Genomic DNA, 8,626 nt, shown 5'->3' with positions numbered 1-8,626 from the left:
GGGAAAGAGGAAGGGCAGGAGGGAAGGAAGGAATAATCCAAGCACAAAATATACAGAAACATCCAGGGGATAGCTGGGAGCCTGGATGATGCATACCTCTCTCCTATTTATATAATGGTCACATGGGCATTACCATTCTCTCCCTCTGCCCAGACAATTCCAAGTCTGAACTCACTTAGCAAGTCTAATGACTGGAACATGAAACATTTTCCAAATGGCTCCACTGCATGGATCTGCAGTCCATCATCACACAGTTGGGATGATGTCATAAGTGGTTACATTTTAATCCTTCCTGTGTTTTCCGAATGGAAATGGGGCGGGGAGGGGGTGGGAAGCTGGGAAAAAGCAGCGTGTGTATGATATCCAAAGCCTGAATCACTGAATACAAATCCTAAATGCAGGAATGAAAAACCTGCTCTTTCTCGTATGACTAATGCTAATTTTTCTTGCACACACAAGAAAGAAATATGTCTTTCTTTAATGGTAAATTACCATTTATTGTAAATGTGCCACATGAAGGAAGCCATAAGTCATTATCATTGACCTAATACGATTCATTCTGCCTTACCCCGAATTAAATAAAAATGGGCACTTTAGGATAATACACTTTTAGCTCAAATGTTCTTTTGCTGGACTCGTGCCTGCTAGACTTAGCAATCACACAGCCTCCAGGGCATGCACTTGATGTGCAGAGCAGGCCCCTCGCCCCGATCACCCGGTCCTTCCTTCTGGCCCGAGCACAGGAGATGGCGTCTAAGCTCTGACTTAATGGCCTCTCCTTCCGATGTGTGAAATCGAAACTTTCACCTCGACCGGAGGAAAGGCTGGGCCTGCCAGGACGCTAGTTCTGTATGGAGCAGAAGACAGGTGCAAACACTTAGAGAAACTCATGTAGCTGAATGCAGAACGTAGAGAACATGGGGACGTTATTTTTGAGGAATCAAGAAATTAAAAATTAGAGCGTTTAGCTGAAAGAAAAGCATCGTCATGCAGTTGGAATGATGTCATCAGTGGTTACATTTTACACACCATAAACCCCTCAAGAAAATAATATACCATACTCCAGGAGAGAAAAACGAGTGTAAATTGAAAAGCAGAAAAGTAGAGAGAGGGGAGGGAGGTGTTCTTGGTCAGGCAGAGCCAGAGTTATTTGAAATAGTCGAGAGTGAATTCCCTAGCACTGCACTTATCTCTGGGTAAGAGTTATACAGGTGGTGTCATTGTCATTTTCTGTCTGCCTCCTCTGTTATGTCTGCAATTACTATGTATTTCTACTTTAATACAACGCATGTATTTTAAAGGTAACTTTTACCTTTTTCACAAAAGGCAAATTCCAGTGAATCACGCCCAACATGTTAATTTCCTCTGAATTTCTGACTATGTGGAAGGTACAAAGCCAAGTCCTCTTTCTACCAGCAGGAAGTGATGGAAGCAGGACCTTGCCATTGACACAGCATTTTTGAGATGCGCTTCACATGTGCAGGGAGACTGTCAATGCCACTGTCTGTCCGAAGCCACAGTCCTCTGTTCCAAAGCCAGATGTAAAATATTCGAACGGCGAATGAAAGCCCAGGAAGACCAAGTAGCAACACAGGGAACACCGTAGGGTCCCGGTTACAGGAGCTGTGGTTTGCCTGGGATGTTTCCTAAAGAAGAGAAGAAAAGAAGCATACAAACGGGCTGGGCGCGACGGTTCAAGAATCGTTTTTAAGTGTAAACGAAGACTTTATGTTCAAGAAAAATTGAGCACGTCTGGCCACCCCCAACAACTCACACTGAAGGCTACCAAGGGGGATGACATGTTTCCAGAAGAGAGACACAGAGGGTAAATAAAGGGCAGACCAGAAAAAATTATAAGTATAAAAGTGTGTGTGTGTGCCAATTAGCAATAAATATTGCAGGAATAAAAATAGCCCTCGGCGTGAAGAAAGAAGGTTACTTGGTAATTAAGGAAATTGAGAGGCTTATTGGACATCTGAAATATGGGGAAGGGAGGTAATGAAAGCGTAATTGCAGATCAAAATATGAGAGTGTCAAAAATGACTGAGGCGCGCTGAAGTTGCCAACGAGATGGCAATGTCAAAGCCGTGTGGATAGCACAGCACTTGGGCCCTAATCGCTGTGGGTAACAGGCAGAGGGAGGGACTGGGCTGACGAGGGCAGAGGGTGGAGCCCATCTCGTCCTTCAGAACCACTTGCAAGAGTGAGCATCTCAAAGGTTCCCCCTCCACACGGTGAAAAACAAGTTTGTCGAAGAATTTGCATTCTTGAGAGAGTCCATCTTTAAAAACTTGGACAGTGTGGATAGTCTGTCTTTTTTTTCCCTCTCTCTCAGATGCTATTAGGTTAAACCATCTGAAATTACTAATATTTAACAGCTATTGAGTTGACAATTTCATATGGTTCATTGAATAGATGGCTCAGGGTAACCGCTGCTTAATGTTAGCATTCATCATTCGTGGAATATTTCTTCTGTCCTTCACACAAAACCTAAGCTCGGTAAGTACAGAAATACATTGTGTCTAGGCCCAAACTACAGTGTTCTCGGACGCATTCGTTTTCCTGAATGTGTGTAGGCTGAGAGCTCTTGAAGGGAGGCTTCACGTCTTTTCTGTGTCTCAGGTACACAGACACAAAAAATATCTGCCACTTAGTGACTGTTATCAATAAGACCCCCAAATAAAGCTGTGCTGGTCTGTGAACTATTTCCTTAAATTAAGAAGAGGAGGACACGGAGCTTTTGGAGTGGAACCTGCTCTGTGCCCTCACACACGTCCCCGGACGGCGGTGGTGGACAACATTGATGTCTTCCAATGTATGGGAAGTTCCTGAACAATAAATAAAATAAACCACCAATACTAAGTGTCATTAAATGAGTCTAATTCTGCTTGATGGATTTTAACAAATATTTACATTAAGGAGAACATCTCAACATCCCCCGAGGACTTATTCTAGAGGCTGACAAGACTGTTATTTTCAGCAACAGCCAAATAATTGGTATTTGATAGAGTTGTCTGATTCACTGATAATTAAAATTATAAATGGGTCTTGTTTGGCCTGAGTGATGGCGTTCATGCTCCGGTGACTGTGCCCTTTAAGCACTGGGGCATGTAATTAGACCCCTCTTTGACCTTTTACTTCTAGGCCATGACATCCCTGGCCTAGATAAGTGCTTAGGCCCAGATGGCGTTTCCAGACAGAATTGACACAAGCTCTTGTTACCACTCCTGGGCTCACCACACACGACAGAGAAAACGACTTGGGAATGTCACATCTTGGACAGATTATGCCACCGTGTCCCAGAACTCACCTTTATTCCCTAAAAAAGTTATTGATAGAGGGAACCAGCAGTTAGTGTAATGGCTATGTCACTGGACTCCCACGTAGTCGACCGTGGTTCACGTCCCGGACCTGGTGGCTTAAAACTCACGCCGAGTGCATGTGCGTGCGTGCCCAAGATCCCGAGAGGAGAATGGAGGAGAAGGGATTGTGGCGTGACCATCCCCCCTGGGGGGTGATTTCTCGCTTTCTGTCTCCTATGTCTCTTTCTGTCTGGCGAGCGCACGTGCCCTATAGCGAAAACCTCTCAAAAAAAAAAGTTATTGACAGGTAGGTGACTCAACATCCATTTTCCATTCACTGTTTTTACCATGTACTATGTAACAGACTCCTGCACTCGGGCACGGTAACATGCATGCATGTGTGTTCAGTAAGTGACTGGCTGGGCTCCTCTAGGCGCTATGAGTACGTGGACCGTGAACACGATCAATGTTCTGTCGGCCTCTGTGCCCCCACCACCCAAGTGGGAGCCCCTACCCGTGTCTAGACGTGGTCTCCACACCAGTGTATCTGTTCCAATCCTTCCTTTCGCAGATGAAGAAACTGCAGTTGATCGAGGCCGGAGGGCCACTGACTCACAGGCCACGGAGTGGGGTCGGGGCCAGAACTCAAGGCTCTTGGCTCCATTTTTCTAGCTTTCCTTTTTCTGAAAGTAACATAAGCTTACAACAGGGTATCCTGTGTTAAAGTAACAGCGTTAAATACTTCCTTCTCTATTCTCCCCAATACTACTTTAATATAATATTTAATATTTTCAAGCTATAGTCCAGGTAGTTCGAGGTTTTCAGAGACTCATACAAGGTTGTCCTATGGTTGGGCTCCCCCTAAACTGTAAAAATCTCATAGGAGAGGGCATTAGGTCACTAAGCAACTTGGTGGAAGGTGGTGGTTGATGGGGGAAGGAAGAGGACCTACCTTACTTCTAAACAGAGCAGTTCCATTTTATCTCCTTTACATGCTGGTTTTCCATACTCTGTTATGTTAAAGTTTGGAAATCACAAAAACTCATCCTCGATACAAGTATCAAGAATCTTACATGAAAAGGTTTACCTTGGGCCAGCAGGTGGTGTGGTGGTTAAGGCACTGGATCCCACGTGGCCAAATCCACAGTTCAAGTCCTTGGAAAACGTGCAGGGTGCACGTGCGTTTCTGAGATCCCGAGAGGGGAATGGAGAAGGGATGGCAGTGTGGCCCTCTCCCCTGGGGGGTGATTTCTCACTTTCCCTGTCTCTCTATCTCTCTCTGGTAAGTGTACTCACCCTATGACAAAAAAATCTATAAAAAAATTTTTAAAAAAAGGAAAAAGAAGAAATAGAAAGAAAAAAAGAAAAGGTTTACTGAAATCCAAAGTCTAAATAAAATAGCAGTTCAAGGTATTCCAATACATTGTCTCTAGGCCTGAAACAAGCAGGTGGAATGTTCTCAGCCCCTCGTCTCCCACCGCCCAGTTTTCGCTGATGCTGAGTGTACTCGGACATCTAGATCCACTGACAGGAGATGCTGCATCTTGTCGCATTTTATTGATGCGACAATTCCTTTAACCAATTGCATCTGCCACTTACTTTAAACAAGTAAAGCCACTTCTGAGTCACACGTAATTTGAAACTTGGGCAATTTTCTTCCTGCTAGATGTGTTCCTATCACCCATTCCTCTAGGGAAGCTCTCCTAGGGAGATTTTCAGGTAGTCAGACAGTGTATGACCTCAGCCGACTGGAATCCAGCAGTGATCTGAGAACCAGGGCTACACATGGGTTCCTTCTTCACCAGGTATCCAAACGCGAGAACCAAACTGACATTCACTGACGTGCCACTTATGAACAATCCGTATCAACTGAGAGAGAGTTACTTGTAACCATTGCAAAAGTGACAGAGGGGACAGAAAAAAATAAAGCAGCAGATGTGAGTGAGATGACCTGAAATGACCCAAGTGGCCAGTCAGAAAGAAAAGAACACAGCCACCTCCAAGATGACCTTTGCCAATGGCCGTGGCCACTCGAGTGCCACCTCTGCATGAGTGACCAAGGACACCAATTAGTGCAATCGGTTCCCTTGACATGACAACAGCCAAACTATGATGAAATTATAGTAAACCAGTATTTGGGGTGCTGATTAAAATTTGGGGGAGGGCAAGTTTTTGTTACAGAAAAGATTCAAAATGAAAATCATATTTTAAAAACTGTGATAATGGAAGATCTAATCTCAAATGTTTATTTCAAGACAATTTTTATCTAAGTGGCAAAAATTAAGTTGCATGAGCATTTTATTTCCTATTTTTCCATGTCAAATACTAATAAAAATATTAACTGGTGCCCCAAAACAGACTGAACTGAAAGAAGATGACTAGCATTTATGAAACATTACACTACACCCCAGACACGTGCCAAGTTCTTTATAAGCATTCATTCCTTTACTTCTTACATAACTCTCCAAGGTAGGTACTTTTGTTGCTAACTCACATTATGCATGAGGAATCAGAGGCAAAGAAAGACATAGCGACTTGTCCAAGGTTATGTGAACAGCACTGGGCAGAAATGGGATTTGAACCCTGACTCACCTACTCCACACCAGGACTGTCCAGCAGAACTTTCTGCAGTGATGAAACCTCTCTCTGCTGTCTTGTCTACGTGGCCACACATAGCTTATGAGCACTTGCAATCTGACTAATGCCACACTTGACGTTAAATTTAATTTACACTTGAATAGCCACTGATGGGTAGTGGCTACCACACTGGACAGTGTGGTTTTGGGGACTGTGTTTTTTGTTTATTTTTAAAAGAATTATTTACTTAGTTTTATTTATTTATTATTATTATTATTTAATTTGCTATAAGGCACATGAGCTCACTAGAGAGAGAGAGAGAGAGAGAAGGTGAGAACACAAGCTTCCAGGTCCAGGATGCGAACCGCAGTCGGCCATGATGGAGTACAACACCCCCAACCACCCACTTGGCGGGTTGATAAGGTACCCAGATGTTGGTCAAACACCATTTGGGTGTCTCTATAAGGATGAGATTAACATTTAAGCTGCTCAGCTTAGTGAAGCAGACTGTGTTCACCCTTGTAGGTGGGCCTCACCCAAGCAGTGCAAACCTGAACAGAACAAAAAGGCTGACACTAGACCAAGAAAGGTAATTCTCCTGCTTGACAGTCTTCCAGCGGGCCATTGGCCCTTCCTGGCTTTACTGCAGCCTACCACCTTTGAACCTGAGCTGGGACGAGGCTCTGCAGATTGTGAATTTGCCAGGTTTAATGATGAGCTTTTTTTTTTTTTCTCTCAGAGCGAGATTTTTGCTATAGGGCACTTGCGCTTGCCAGAGGTCTAGACATACAGAAAGCAAGAAATCACCCCCCAATGAGGATGGCCACACCACAATCCCTTTTCCTTCATTTTCCTCTCAGGATTTTGGACACACATGCACATGCGCCCAGTGTGAGTTTGAAGTTCCTGGGTCCAGGACTCAAACTGTGGACAACCCTGTGAGAGTCCAGCAACATAACCTATTGACCATCTGCTAGTTCCATGAGCTGATTTCTTATAATAAATCTGTGAGTGTGTGTGTGTGTGTGTGTGTGTGTGTGTGTGTGTGTGATCCTACTGGCTTTGCTGCTCTGGAGAACTCTGTCACACACATGTTCTCCATGAGGTTTCAATACCACAGATAAACTATCTTTTCGTGCATGTATACCTGGGCTTTCTAATAGGAGTAGGACTTCCTCCTTCCAGAACCAGTTCCCGCCTTCTCTCTGTTGTGTGCGTCACCCTGTAAGAACTCTGGAGCTGAGCTGCCCAGCACAATAGAGCTCTTAAAACGTGACTGGTCTGAACTGAAACCCCATTCAACCATAAAGCACACACTGTGTTTCAAAGGCTTAGTTTAAAAAAGACTGGAAAGTATCTCACTGACATTTTTATATGACGTGTTCAAGTGTGAGTATTTAGGATACAGTAGGTTAAACAAAATAGTAAAATCAATCTCATCTATTTCTCTTTGCTTTTCTACAGAAAGCTGCTAGGAAACTGGTTATTGCTTATGTATTTTACATTTTTAGAATCATTGATTTAATTTAATTTATTATTATTAATATTACTTTTTCGATTTTCTGTGAGGCATGTGCACTCACCAGAGAGAACAGAGAGAGAGAGGGAAAGTGAGAAAGCAAGCCACCAGGTTGTGACTTGAACCACTGTCGGCCATGTGGGAGTCCAGCGCCCTAAGCACCATGCCACCTGCGGGTCTCTCTGGCATTATCTTTTTACTGGGCAGCGCAGCTCTGGAGCATCTCACACCTGCCTTCCTGAGATCCATGGTCCTACTCACAGTGGGTAATCACTGGCCGGTCATCAGCAATGATTTCTAATGGCTCCAGCACGGGCATGAACCGCTTTGTCCTGCAGAATTCCCTTCTCAGCTTTCAAAATAGCCACACAGTCACAACTTAGCAGGGAGAATCAGATTATTATATCCTCCTCAGAGAGTCGACAATTTCTTTTTTATTTTTTTAAGAATTCTTTATTTACTTAATTTTTGTTATTATCTTTTTTTTTTTTTTTTTTTGACCAGAGAGAGATATAGAGAAGGAGACAAAGGGAAAGCCAGCCTCCAGGTCCAGGACTTGAACTGCCATTGGCCATGTGGGAGTCCAGCACCTTAACCACCATGCCATCTGCTGGCCCCATACAATGTCTATGTATGTGATTGACTCATAACTCCATGCAAATAAACTTTCCTGCTAGATTTTTTGTTTAATCACATGAATAAAATACGGTTGAAAATCTTGGTGAACCAAGTCTAGACAATGATCTAACTTAAGCATTCCATTATCCATCTTTCTATGAAAAGTGAATTTTTAAAAAGTCCGTTCAGGCTGGGAAGCGGCGTGGGGTTAAGGTGCTGGGTCCCACATGGCCAACTGCACAGTTGGAGTCTTGGCCTGGCAGCCTGAAAATGGTGCCAGGCTGTGTGAGAGGAGGATGGCAGAGAAGGGACTGCGCTGCGGCCATCCCTTCGGGGGATTCCTCACTTTCTCTCTCTGTCTCTCGGGCAAGCACATGCGTCCTCTGGCAAATTATTATAAATATATATACATATGTGTATGTATGTACATATATTCCACTTTATTGTCAATTTTACTTCAGATCGATCTCATTTTGAGTTTTCGAATTGTTGCCATCGCTTTCACGCGTGCTTCTGTTTTCCAGCATTTCACGTTTAGCAGCAGACCTGAGCACACGGAACGGGAAGAGAAGCGCGAACACTGGGATCGTTTGTGGTTTCCCACTGGGCA

This window comes from Tupaia chinensis, unplaced genomic scaffold (assembly GCF_000334495.1).
Source record: "Tupaia chinensis unplaced genomic scaffold, TupChi_1.0 Scaffold000037_9, whole genome shotgun sequence".
Taxonomy (NCBI): Eukaryota; Metazoa; Chordata; class Mammalia; order Scandentia; family Tupaiidae; genus Tupaia; species Tupaia belangeri.
The sequence above is the reverse complement of the archived record's forward strand: the minus strand, read 5'-3'. Positions refer to the sequence as shown.